The sequence below is a fragment of the Panthera tigris genome, chromosome D4, assembly GCF_018350195.1.
Source record: "Panthera tigris isolate Pti1 chromosome D4, P.tigris_Pti1_mat1.1, whole genome shotgun sequence".
Classification (NCBI taxonomy): Eukaryota; Metazoa; Chordata; class Mammalia; order Carnivora; family Felidae; genus Panthera; species Panthera tigris.
In genome coordinates this window covers 79,803,085-79,817,263 of record NC_056672.1, presented here as the reverse complement: position 1 = coordinate 79,817,263, position 14,179 = coordinate 79,803,085, and the positions used below count along the sequence as shown (strand labels likewise).

Genomic DNA, 14,179 nt, shown 5'->3' with positions numbered 1-14,179 from the left:
CCTGCCTGTGGTCTACAAATTCACAAACCACATCAGGCTGAAATATGACACAAGCTCACTGAGTTGAAAGGGAGGAGGTATTTTTGTTTAACATACCCCAGCTGCCTAAACGCTGGTCTCTCCCTTTCCCTCCCCGCCAAAATGCATAATTCCTGGGATCTGCTTTTCCCTGCTTGCTTCTGCCAAAGGGGAGATGGCCCTGGCTGGGACCCCAACTCACCGAGTGACCTAGGACAAGTGATCTTGTGTTCTCTCAGAGCCTTGATTCCCTGAAACGGAAGGGAGACTGACCTATGCTCTGGAGTCCTGTTGATAGTACAGAAAAGGATGAATTTCCAAACAGTACCGGGAGGTTCTTCAGGCCTCTCTGCTGCAGGGCTGAGAGCCCCAAGCTGTGTGCACTGACCCAGATCCCTTGTCACAGCCACAGTGAAGCCCCCAGCAGTGCTCATAATGTCAGGACTACAAGGAAACTTCAGGATAACAATGAGTGCAGGGATTAAGAGCCCTGTAGTCAGAACTCCAGAATCCTGGCGCCCATTATCTTTAACAACGAAACTCGAGACACATTTTTTAGGCTCGGGTACCTCATCTGTAAAAGGGGAAAACAGTAGTACCTAAGAGGAACAGTTGCGAGGAATCAAGGAAGTAATTAATGTTCCAGCGGCTGGTACACTAAAATGTGTATTATTATTATCATGCCAACCAACGCCACCTCCGCCCCCCCCCCCCATTTTACAGATGAGGAAACTGAGGTCCAAAGAGCCAGGCGTTGCCACAGGTCACTCCGAAGAACCAAGGCTGCAGCTTCACTCCCAAGTCAATGCTTCTGACTTCTCTCGGTTTCTAATAAGCAAATATACACACTCAGAGGCTGTAGTTACAGACTGTAAAGTCTGCTTGAAGAAAACCAGAGATCAGTGCCTCAGCAAAGGAATACAGATCATGCAGACATCATCTCAGGGACCTACCTGGCAACTTCTCAAGAAAGACCCAAACTACACACAGGAGTAGGGAGAAGTGACCTACGCGCACCGGATGGCTGAGAAGTGTAAAGGCATCCGGTCAACAGCTCTTGCTCATAATAGCTTGGCAAAGTGCACATGTGGCTGCCTCTGGGGAAAGAACGGGGGCTGGAGGGATGAAGCTTACACTATACTCTTCTCTATGTTTGAATCTTCAGTGCTATTTTTTTCTGCTTTAAAAATAATAAAATAGAAGAGAAACAACACTGCAAAAAAATAATAATTTAGCAGCCTCGTCCGGTAGCTATCAGCCTATCGTCTGCTTTCAGATGAAATTTAGAGAGGGTTCCAAGACCTTCAGCTGGGTTTCCAGAATCTGCAACTCTGATCTGTCATGGTGGCCACTGCTCTGGTTCAGACCTGCACTGTCTTTAACCTGGACCATGCAACAGCCTCTTCAGGCTCCCCCTGCCTCCAGTTTGCCCCTTCCAGTGCATCCCCTACATCAACGACCAAATCAGTGAGAGTTTTTATCAATTGCTGTGGTCGAAAACCTTTCTCAGCTCCTCATTGCCTTCAGGATAAAGTCCAAAGCCTTAGTTTACAATCTTTATTTACAGTCTCAACCCCCACAGCTACACCCTTCCTTCACTGCTAGTCTAGCCATGGATGGCTCAAGAAACCTCAGTACCTTTGCACAAGCTATTCCTGTTTCTTAGAATGTCTTTTCCCTCGACTCCTTTAACTCCTGGGAACCTGTTACTGATTTCCGGGGCCTGGGTCGCCCAAACATTCTTAGTCGCCCCTTTATGGACTGAAATAACTCTCGGTATCACATGATTGTGTCAACCACTATGGATGAGAAGTATCTTGAGGACAGAGAGCTTTGTCCTCCTCGAGGGTCTTGGGCCTTCACAGGGCAAGGCATAGGACACAGGCCCAGAAAAGTGTTGAATTGAGGAAGGAGGGCAGGAAGGAAATGCCATGAGAGGCAAACCAACCCCCCCCCCCCCCCCCCGCCACCAGCTCCCGGGAGCTGCCTGCTTTCCGTGTTAGTTTGTAATAAAAAAAAAACTATGGAAAATTCTGGAGTAAAGTTCCCTTCCCTGATTCACACGGAAACCTTCTTTGCTGCTGTGTAACTGCCCCCGGGTGCCAACCCAAGCTCCCCGGCTGTTTACAATTTTCCTGGCATTTATAAATAGCAAGGCCTCAGAAAGGAAAGTGGAATTTCAAGGGAGTTGGATGCTGCCTGTCCCACCATCCCACCCTTCCTTCTCTCAGAGGCCCAAGCCTCTTCCCCTTAACATCCCCTAGAAACACCAACCAGCACCCCCAAGTGTGGGGATGGGGAGGGGAGAGGATGTCTTAATGAATGGAACACTCAAGAAAGAGTGAAAAGCTCCACCAGCTAGAAGGACTCAGCTTAAAGGCCAACTGGAACTGGGTCCTAGCCCTGCCCTTTTGTCACCGTGTGACTGTGAGCCCATCACAAACTTTCTGGGCCCTGCGGTGGTCTCAGCTGTGGAATGGGGTTGAGGCGACACTCCAGCAAGCTACGGTCACTGCAAAGGGGTGCAGCAAGAGGTCCCGGTGCCCTGGTCAGAAATGTGGTCCTGGGAGAACAGGACCTACAGGATTAAGTGTTTGAAAAGTCTCCAGGAGCCAAACAAAACCACACGCTCCTCCCCAGGGCCCCACTTCCACAAAGCCGGAGTCACCCCCAGAACAGCCCTTGAATGCCTTTGGCTCTTTGGAGTTCTGGCTGTTTTAAAGATGCCCTCTCTGCTCTGTGGAAGGTATAAAGGCGGGATAGTGTATGCCTGGGCACTTAGAGGGCCACAAAGGAAGCCAATGGCCCCTCCCCACCCAAAGTCTCCCCCCTGCCTTCCAAAAACTTGCCCTTGACAACCGCCCAGAGCAGCCGGCCTGCACTGGGCCAGGGGGACACTGCTGTGACCAGATTCTGGGTGGTGATCAGCCCCCAGAAGAGATGGGGACCCAGGGAGAAAGGGAGACTCCAATCACTGTCTTCAACTCTGAACGAAGTTTTCCGTGTGAGTCAGAGAAACCAGCGTACGTTGCAGGGCCGAGGAGGACAAGGCACCGTCAGGTTAACAACTGCAAGCAGAGTTCAGACGGCGAGTACAAGGAAGAAGTTTCTAACAGACCTGGGCCCAAAAAGAGGAAGGAGGCGGAGAGCTCCTCGTCGCCCGCGGAGAGCAGGCGAAGGCATTATTACCTTGGAGTCGAGGTTCCGCCGAGCACACTCTCCGGCGGAGCCACCGCCCAAACCGCAGACGCGCGGCCACCTGCAAGCCCGGGTCGGATACACCGAGTGCCCGAGCGCCCGGGTGACCCCGAGCCCAGGTCCCTCACCCGCGGGGGCGGGGTCAAGGTTAGCTCAGGTGCTAGCAGCACAGCGGGGCCTGTAGGTGGAGGCCCGGCCCCCCTCCTCCCCGGCCCTAGCCCCCCTAATCCAACCCTTCTTGGTTCCCTGGAAGACCAGCAGGGTGAGGGAGGAAGCCCTTCTCCAGCGATGCCCCGCTGCCGGGACGAGCTCCGACCGAGAGGGGAGCGAGAAGGACCCAGATGCCCGGGATCCCCAAGACGTCCGGGGCCGTGGCCGCCCCCCTCCCTTACCTGCTGCGGAAGCGCTGGCGACGACGGCTGCAGGGTCCAGCTGTGCTCAGCTGGTTCCGGGCGGCGGAGCGGGGGCTGTGCGCCCGTTCGGACGCGGTGGGCAGGGCGCGGGCGGGAGCCGCCCTCAGGGCGGGGCGGCGGGGCCGGGGCGGGGTGGGGGGTGGGGGGTGGGAGTGGGGGAGGAGCGCCGGCCCCCCCACGCAGGCAGCTGGGCGGACGGCGACGCCGGCTGCAGACTTGCATTCGTCCCGGGCGGTCTGCACTACTTTGCCAAACCCCCTCGCTACATCCGCGCGAGGAAGACAACCGCACCCCACCTTCCCGGGAATAAACGGAGTTTCGGGGCACCGCGGGGAGATCTCCAGGAGGTTGGGGGTCGTCGGGGGCCGGGGGGAAGAGACCCAGAGTAGTAGCTCCTGGGCTGGGCTGGGGCCAAAGAGCTCGGCTGGGATGGGCGGCGCGCCTTGCTCAGCTGGGATCAACCAGGCAGATTTCAGCTTCTGGGAGTGCCGACTTCAGGAGGCAAAGCCCCCTGCAGGAGAGCCTGAGATGGGCCACCAGCAAAAGCAGGGAGGTGTGCAAGCAGCTGCTAGACCCACTGAAAGAAAGGAGAACGTTTCCCAACTTCATTCAGAATGAAAGAACAAGAAATGCCAAGTGCATCCCTGTCCTTCAAACAGAACCTTCAAAAAGAATCTTGAGGGGCTTTGGAATCATAAGGCCTTGTTTGGAACTGCCGACACTCAGCAGGCCTGTAACTTTGGGCAAGTGACAGCAACATTATTGAAGTGTCACTTCGTCCCTTGTGAAATGGATATAATGATTGCCTCCTCGTGGGGCTGTTGGGAAGACGCAGGGAAAGAAAGACTGAGCACAAGGGCAGGTACTGTGGCTTCTCCACAAATGGTCGTTCTTATTAGTGTGAGGGCAGACATTCTTTTCCGTGATCGAGAACATCCTCGTTGTCAAAAAGATGAGTGCGAGGTCACTTTTGAACAAATGTTAATGTTTTCTTCACCTCAGCAGCTTCTCACGTGGATTTGAGAGACAGGCGTGTGTGATGGCACAGGGCACAGGGCGGCCTTCCCTTCCAACAGGCCCGCTGCGAACGTGGGTTCTCAGGCCTCTTGCCTCAGTTGCCCTGTGCCTCCAAGTGGGAGGACTCCCACACCAGGAAACCGGACCAGACGACTCAAGATGTCCATTGCCAGCCTAGGGGCTGGGGGCGGCCCCATGTTCAGCTGGGTCAAACCTCCCTCTGACACAAGGGAAAATGTACCAAGTCAGTACCTGCCAGGTTCTGGGGATCAGAGCAGGAAGAGCTGGTGTTTAAGTAGCAGAGAAGGCAAGAACACCATACTCACTTCCTGGTTGGTTTTTTTTTTTTTTTTTTTTTTTTTTTTCTGGTTTTTCCACGGAGTGGCAGCCAGGGAAGCCACAGGGCCTGGGGAATCCCGGCTCAGCTCTTCCTTCCCCACTCCCTTCTGCAACTCTAGTAATTACAGGAACCATTCCTTGAACACCTCAGGCCATGTTCTGGGCTTCCCTTGTGCTCCCGACTTTCATCCTCAGCTCCCCACCCACATCCCCCCCCAGGTAGGTGTTACCTTGTCCAACTTTCAGATGAGGAGGCCAAGGCACGGAGAGGGTTAAGTAGCTCTCCCAAGTTCACACAAGTAACAACAGACATACCTAAGTCCTTGACCCCTCTCCTTTATCCAATGTCCTCTGCCCTCTACTGCCACCTTTCCTGGCTAGGGAAACTCTACTCAGCTCCACTTTCTCTAAGGACTGAAGCAGGGTGCCCACCCCAAAGAGGAGCTCACCCCCTCTCTCCGCCACTCTCCGCTTTTTTCAGAGGCTGCCTGTGGCCGCCTGTACGCCGGGTGGGGAGAAAGGCAGAGACCCACGATTCAGCTCTGAGCTCTTTGATTATAATCCCTCTCATACACATGCCTTGGGTTTATCCAACATATCATTTTCAACCCTAGCAGCTTCTCTCCAGCAAAGAAAGGCAAACCTCTGAATCTGTGTCTCCATAGAACTGGAGAATATTGGATTGAGATGCAGGAAACATCTGGGAACATCTGGACCAGGCTCTCACTTTAGAAATGGGGAAACTGAGGCCAGTGGAGTACAGGCTTTCACACACAACCCTGGGATTGCTCCACTTACTGGAGAGACACGTGAGCATAAGCTGCTGCCAGAAAGAATTAAAAATAATGGTGATGAGGACAACGATGGTAACTTCTACTGGAGGGACAAGCAAGTTCCTAGTGCTTTGCTTTGCATACATCAACACGTGTGTTTCACAGCTGGGCAGGATAGATCTTGGCCTGACCTTTTAGTCAGGGCCAAGTTGGCCTCGCATGGGTGCTAAGAAGTCTCCTCTGTGTTTGTATCTTCTCATTTCTCTCTAGACTTCTGTTTGTACTCCTCTCCCCACTGGCTCCCCACCGCCTACAGGCATCAGTAAGACCTTTTCTGCCCTGGACCCTCACCTTCAGAGTGAATGGCTTCTCGTTCTTGACAATATGGACCCCCTCTCATGGTGGAAGTTGGATGTATCCAGGAGACCTACCTCCCCCCACCCAGGAGTGAGGATGGGGGAAACAAAGGCCATACACAGGCTACACGGTAATTTGGAGGTGTTGCTCCCCTTTGTGAGAATGCCTCTCCCCACCCACAGGAGTGGCCCTCCCTTGGCACCTGTGTTTGTACCATAAACCCCACGCCACCCCACACACAGTTGACAGTATTAGGAGTAGACACAAAAACCAAACAGGACTATCAGAATTTGGAATTGAAGTTTGGGTTATGATGATTATGTTTAATTAACTGGGCCTGTGGGAACCGGCCATCTCTGAAGGCCAAGACCACCATTTTGAGGGGACCATCTTCCACAGAGAAAGCCAGTGAGACCCTCATTAAATGGCTTGATGGATGTGGGTAAATCGGTGTGGAGAAACTCAGAGAGGAGAAGGCTGGGCTGGCCGGGGAAGACTTGGGGATCTACTGGGGCTCTTTTGGATACAGAGCTCTCCTGAAGCTGGCCTCAGAAAAATAAGTTATTAGGACAAGCATTTATTGAGCATCGAATGCCTTACAGCAGGTTCCTAGAAGCAGAGCATAAGATCAGGATTTTGTGCAGAAGATTAATTGAAGAGATGCTCTTAGGTGATCCTGCAATGTCCCAAGGAGCCTTGGGACAGGGATGCAGCTGGGCCTTGGGGTCAGGCCAGATGCAGGCCCGAGTACAAAGGCTACCTGGAAAGGGCTTTGGCTCCATTGTCCAACTCTGCCCATCTATTTTCCGTTCTGCCTCAAAACGGACAAGCATCTCTGCTTTCCAAACAAAATGGCTTTTACCAGCAGGGAACCGGAATCTTTGTTTGTGGCCCACATGCTAACTTGGGTCAGATGCCTACCCTTTATCCAGTTGACTCTAGCCACAGAGACAGGGTCATATTGCACAAACCTGGCTGCTCCCACTATAACCTGTAGATGGAGAGAAAGGAGGAGGGAAACCAGGCAGAGAAGACAGTGTCGCTGGGCAGGAGGATTCAGTTGGCCTTGAAAGGATAGAAAGAATAAGATTGGAGGTGAGGAATGGGCTGGAATCTTCTGCTCTGGGCACAGAATAAGCAAAGGTGTGGAGGCCAGAGGAAGACAGGCCTGGAAGATGGGTGGGAGTCTGGGCGCCTTCAGTGATGTGCTAGAACTGGCTTCAATCAGCTCACAAGAGCTGCCGGTAAATTTCCAGGAATTTTGACAGCTGGTTGTTAAACACAGCCTGTCCACAGCTACACACAGCTGGCCCTATGACAGTGGGATAATACAAACTAAAACTGTAATTATAACTGCCACATTTTGAGTGCTTCCTGGCCATGTGATCATGCCAATTTATTACATCAATTAAGCCTTACAACTACCTCCAAGTTAGGTATAGTCTTCAAGTTTTCAAATACGTAAACAGGCTCAGAAAAGTAACCTGCTTATGTTTCCACAGCTGGGCGAGTGATAGAACTGGAATCCAAATCCAGGTATGTCTCCAAAGCCCAGGTTCTTTTTTTTTTTTTTTTTTAACTTTTTTTTTTAATGTTTCTTTTTATTTTTGAGAGACAGAGAGAGACAGCATGAGTGGGAGAGGGGCAGGGAGGGAGAGAGACCCAGAATCTGAAGCAGATTCCAGGCTCTGAGCTATCAGCACAGAGCCTGATGCGGGGCTCAAACTCACGAGCCGCGAGATCATGACCTGAGCCGAAGTCGGACGCTCAACCGACTGAGCCACCCAGGTACCCCAAGCCCGGGTTCTTTCTATAGCCAAGGTGAAGGGAGTCAGGGGGTAGGTGAGGCTTCTCCCAGGCCTCTCATTGAGGATCAGGGATTACTTAATTTCATCTTGACAGTGTTAGGGCCTGATGTTGGGCCCTTCCCTGTCCACTTCCTATAATGCTTTATAACAACTCACTATTTATTTATATGGAAGGTATTTGGAGTTGTTTAAGAAACGTAAACCTATTTTAAGAAAGATTATAAACTGCTGTGCTTTAGAAATAAGAATTCATAAAGCCCCTAATGTGCACACACCAAAAAAAAAAAAAAAAATCTTTGAGGCAGTGCTATTTTTATATTCTTTTATGTACCCACAGAAGCAGTGCATGGTCTGTGTTTTTTCCTTACTTATTATTTACTTACCGCTTTTCTGAGTACTAGTTATGTGCCGAGCCCTGCGCTTATGGCTAAGGGCATGGAGATGAATCAGCCATAGACTCAACCCTTGCAGGGCCTGTGGCCAAGGAAACCGACAATTACACTAGGCTGTTATAAAGACTAAGACAGAGAAAGCTTGGGAGGGGATGGAATGAGGCTGAGGGACACAGACAGGGTCCAAGAAGGCTTGCAAAGAAGCAGATGAGCCAGGCCTTGGAGGACACTTCTCTGGGCCTCAGTTTCTTCATCTGGTAACTGTGTCCACCTCCAAGAGTTGTGGGAAAATGAAATTACCCATGTCGACTGCTCACTGCATAGAAAGGGCTCTGTAAACAGTAGCTGATATCATTAGGGGAACCCCACAGGTAAAGGCACGGAGGTACTTAAGGTGAGTGAGCGTGTGCTAGACTGTCTGGAATACAGGGGACATGAACTGAGCACTGGAAGATGAAGCCAGGCAGCAGGAGGACAGCAGTATTCATAGGGGCCTGTTCTAGGCATTCTATCCTTCAAATCTGACAGCAAGTTCCCCGGACTGAAACTATACTCACTCCCAGATCAGAGACGGGGAAACGGAGGCTCAGAGAGGTGACGTCACTTGTTTATGGTGCACAGCTGGGAGATGGCACAGATGGAACGAGAACTGAGATTTCACTCCAAGGCCACCATCTCCCGCGTGGGACCGACAGCGTGCCAGCCCGGAAGGCATGGGGCCGCTGGGAAGTTGTCGAAGGCTCTCGTGCAGGAGACTGACACTGTTGGAGCCGGCTCAAGAAGAAGTTTCCACGGAAGGGGACAAGGGCCCGCTGGCCCCACAGCCCGTGCCTGCCAGGGATTTAGCAGGAAGAGCTGGCTTTTGTTCTAGATGAATCGGCCCAGCTGTTTCTGAAAGCCCAGCCCCACTCTTCTGGGCTCAGCGGACCAGAAGGCATTCAGCTGTCCCCGCAGGTCACCAGTGGGGTGGGAGAGTGCAGTACTTTGTCCACTGGACTGCACCGTTTACAGAGAGTTATATTATCACAACACGGAACAATGGGCTTTTTTTTTTTTTTTATAATAATGTTGAGCTGCATCTTGGGTAGCAAGTTGTAGTGGAAACACAATCAGGACAGCAAAGCGTTGCCCTCTTTGGAATTTGGAGAAACGAAAATAAATAAATAAACACGTACATACATACCACTTAGAATAGCTGATTGGATTAAGGTTTTAGTCAAAAGGTGTTCTGGGTCCTCCACTCGGCTCCTCGTCCCTTCCTTTCTCCCAGTGCTTCTCTTTTTCTTCCCCCATCCGTCTCTTCCTCCCTCTCCTCTTCCCCTTTCTCACCACGGATGCTGCATTAGCAGCACTTTGCTGGAGTCCAAATAGACTCGCCTGGGGGAATTAGGATACCTGAGTTCACACCCTGTCCCGCCTCTTTCTTGCAGGATGATCCAGGGCAAGCCACTCACTTCTCGGAGCCTCCATTATGCCATCTGCAAACTGGGACAGTAGAAGTACCCACCTCTAGGCGGTGTTATAGCTGGCTCACAAAACCAGGCATTTTTTAGCCCCTGCTTCTGCTGCACTGGCCCCAGGGAGAGCCAGAGCACATCTGTCTCATAAGATCTAGCAAACTGTCCTTCACCAGTTAGTCTTTGGGTCAAGCCACTGTAGCTTGTCTTACCTTATGGCTGCAATTTGTACGAATGTCTTCAGATGCTCACAGTGCAAATGCAATCATTTCAATTCTTTTTCTTTTTTTAAAAAAGTGTTTTTTTAACATTTATTTGTTTTTGAGAGAGAGAGCGGGAGCGGGAGAGGGCCAGAAAGAGGGAGACAGAGGATCTGAAGCAGGCTCTGCACAGTGAGTACACAGCCTGATGCAGGGCTTGAGCTCTTGAACAGTGAGATCATGACCTGAGCTGAAATCAAGAGTCGGCAGCTTAACTGACTGAACCACCTTGTTTTTCAAATCAAAGCCACAGACTTGAGAAACCCAATGCCTGATGAACAAGAAGCTCAAAGTTTCCCTGATGGGGCTTTTCTTTTCTTCTTTGTTCCCAAACTCCAAGGCTGACGCGCCCCAGCACGGAGAGGGTCAGCCCACACCCACAGCAAGCTGGCAACCTGGAGTTTTGCTTTTTCCCTGGTGCACAGTCTTGCCGTTTTAGCCCCAACCTCAGACAGATGCCCCTCAGGCCCAGGTCCCTGGGCAGGTGCCAGGGGCCTCCATGAGCAGTCCAGCTCCCTCACTGCTTAGCCCAGACGCTGCACTCAAGTTTCTGACATGGCCATTCTCCAGGGTCCTGGCCTGCCAGTCTCCACCTCACAATTTGTCTGCATATCCGCCCTCAAGGACTCCAAATCTCTCTCTTTTTTTTGGTCTCCAAGTGCCTCCCATGTCCCCCTTCAGAGATGAGGGAGCAACCTTCAGGCAGCAAAAGGTGAATTATCCCAAGACTTTAAAGTTCCTCTTTCTCTAGAGATGAAAAAAGGAAAAAAAAAAAAAAGCCAGTTAAATGTTCAGCAAGCAACTTATGACACCTCTCTCAAAATATACATGGCGTAAAATACAATCAGCCTCATTTTATGGAACCCGTGAGAAGCTACGGGAAGCTTATGTGCGAAGGGCCATGGCTCGGCAGGCTTTGCATTTTATCACCATCCAGATAAGTTCCAAGCTGCTTCAGCCTGGCACTGGTGGCCACACATGATCTGGCCTTGCTTTATCTCTCCAGCTCTATCTCGTCCCCTCCCACCTGTCACTGAATCACCTGCTGCTCTCCCAGCAGATCCTACTCTCTGTCACCTTGACACCTCCACGCGCTTGTACCCCAGTTCGCTCTTGGGATGGCCCATCTCGACCTTTGCCCCTGTTTAATCCTTCCCTATATGTTCAGGTTCAGTTTCGGGGGAAGCTCCTTTGCAAAGCCTTCCATGACTGCTCCAGGTTATTTCATATTAGCTGCCCTTCCCTGCTCCCACAGTTCCCTGTGATGCGTCCATCACAGCACTAACTAGAAAATAATGCAGAAATAGGTTCCCCTGTCCTGTTATTCTTCATCCAAGAACCCTGCTTAATCCCCTTATAAATGATGGTTATTTGTAATGATTTAGTCACTGGTTTGTTTACTGTTCCCCCCCCCCCCCCGCCACTAGACTGTGAGCTCCCTGAAGGCAGGGCCAGATTGTTCATTCTCTACTGCCTATGAAAGTGCCCAGCACAGCAACCTGGACAGAACCGACCCTCAATACGCACTTACTGGATTGAACTGAAATGGCACTTACCACACTGTGTTACAATCATCTGTTTATGTTTCTAGTGCTACCAGCGAATCCCTCGTGGGCAGGGGCCAAATCTCATTGGCCGTTTGCTCTTAGTGCCCAGCACAGAACTTGGCACACAATAGATCAGTAAATGTGGAATGAGTGAATGAATGAGTGAAATGACTTGTAAAAAACTAACATGAAGGCGGGATGAACAAATGATCAAATAAAGGAATTCCAAACAACCTTTCTGAAACAACCATTTGACAGCTGTTACTTTCACTGTTTGAAATAAATATAAGGCTCCTCTCTTGATTCTGTTCACTGGTACTGTTGGAAAAAAATTATAATGGAGTCGGTCAAGGCTAACCTTTAAAAAACAATCACCACAGAAATCCAATGACTGGAGTAGCCTCTTAATGAATAGGCAAGACATTGATATCAATTTACAGTAATTAGTAAGGCTAAGATACCCTCTTAAAATGTCTGCTTCCTTAACCTTCCAGATTTGTATCAAATATCACCACTTAGTTTTTCCAAGTTTCATATTTTAAAACAACTTTATTCCCTGTAACAACAGTGATGTGTGTGTGTGTATAAAGGGAAACTACTGTTTCTTCTCTACAACTCACACAGAAATTTACTTCTGAAACCAAATGTGAGGGTTTTTTTTCCCCCCACACTGACCGATTCTGTGATGCCAGTAGGGTATCCTACAATTCAGTTCTGTTCTGACACTGTGTATCTGGAGACAGCATCAAAGCCCCCCACAGGTTAAGGTTCGGTTCCACAAAGCTGTCTGCACCCCACTTTGGATGCCAATCGCAAGCGGATGCCTCCAGGACTTCTGACCCACCAGGCTATAAATCAAGGCTTCCCATCACCCCCTTCTCAGGTTCGATAACTTGCTAGAACAGCTCACAGAACTCAGGAAAACAATGGATTTACTCGGTTACCAGTGTATTATAAAGGATACAACTCAGGGACAGCAGGTGGAGGCATGCAGGGAGCAGAGTGTGGAGGAAAGAGCGAGGAGCCGTGCCCTCCAGAGGCACTAACCTCCCAACGCCTCTCTGTGTTCGGCAAACTGTAAGCACTCTGAACCCCACAGCTCAGGGATTTTTATGGAGGCCTTATCGTGTGGGCACCATCAATTATTAACTCAGTCTCGGTCCTTCTCCCCTTCCCAGGGGATGGGGGATTTGGGCTGAAAGTTCAAGCTTCTAATCATGGCTTGGTCTTTCTGGTGACCAGAACCATCTGAAGCTCTCCAGGAACCCCCACAAGGGTCTCCTCAGTAGAACAATAGATGCTCCTATCGACCAGGAAATTCCAAGGGATTCGGGAGCCCTGTGTCAGAAACTAGGGTCAAAGACCAAATATTAGAACAAAAGATGTTCCCAGCACCTTTATCGCTTAGGAAAATTACAAAGGTTTTCAGATCTCTGTCTAGGAGCCAGGGACAAAGACCAAAATATATATTACTTACTGTATCCCCAAATCACAGCATTTGTTCCATAATATATACATATTTAAGTGCTCATGGCATTACAAATACAGTAACTATTTAAATGTTTTCAACATGGTCTTTAAAGGAAAGTAGTCATATTTCCCCAACTTTCCTAAAGTCAGAGCATAGCAACTGATATAGGACTGACAACAATCAGAAACTTAAACCCAGGACGTCCTAGAATCTTCTGGATGGGAAGTCAGCACACCCACAAGTATTTCCATTTTTACATAGCTGTGATCACCACATCTAAACAATCACACACACAGCTTTCCCCCACCCCCTCGTATCATGTAGCAAACATTTTTCCCTGTTGCGATATATTCTTTATATTTCCTCTGAAAAAAATCATATCATCTCCTGAGCCTCACCCATAACCAACTGTAATCACTTCCTCTCCAATGACACCTCCCCAGGGCTCTCAACAGTTCAGCAGGCTAATAGGAGGAGGCTCTCTAGTCGGGGGAGAGGAACGTTCTGGAGTCACACACCTCCATGGAACCCTGGCTCTGACACTTCCTTGTTATGCCACCTTCAGCAGGCTACTTGTTATCTTTGATCTCAGTTTTCTCAGCTGTAAATTGGAAATAATAGTGCCTTATGTAGAGAGCTGGTGTAAGGATTAAATGTTTAAAAAAAAATTTTTTTTTAATGTTTATTTTTGAGAGAGAGAACGAGTGCAAGCGGGGGAGGGACAGAGAGAGAGGGAGTCAGAGAATCCCAAGCAGCCTCCTGGGTGTCAGCACAAAGCCCGACGTGGGGCTCAAACTCACAAACCGTGAGATCATTACCTGAGCTGAAGTCAGATGCTCAACCGACTGAGCCACCCAGGTGCCCCTCTATCTATATGTTTAAGTGAAAAAAACAAGGTGCAAATCAACATGTATGGAATGCCAGCATGGGTGTGTGAAGAGTAATAAAGAAGAGAGAGAAGAGATATATGGGTCTGCTTGCACTTGTATAAAATACTTTGTAAGGTTACATCAGAAACTGGTAACACGGGTTGCCTCTGGGGACAGTTCTGGTGGCTGGTAGATGGGGCAGAGAGATTTTTCTGTGTATACCCTTTGTTGCCTTTGAATTTAAAACCATGTAAATGTAT

At 49.9% G+C, this 14,179-nt stretch overlaps 1 protein-coding gene across 1 annotated transcript in view; it reads right to left on the bottom strand.

Moving 5' to 3' along the window:
- The window catches only part of GSN (gelsolin), a 53,572-nt gene extending 49,863 nt beyond the window's left edge, over window positions 1-3,709 (bottom strand). Inside the window, exon 1 of the mRNA XM_042963550.1 lies at window positions 3,609-3,709. The gene's annotated coding sequence lies outside the window, so the exon portion shown is untranslated. The remainder of the gene's footprint in view (window positions 1-3,608) is intronic.
- Window positions 3,710-14,179: the final 10,470 nt, after the last annotated feature.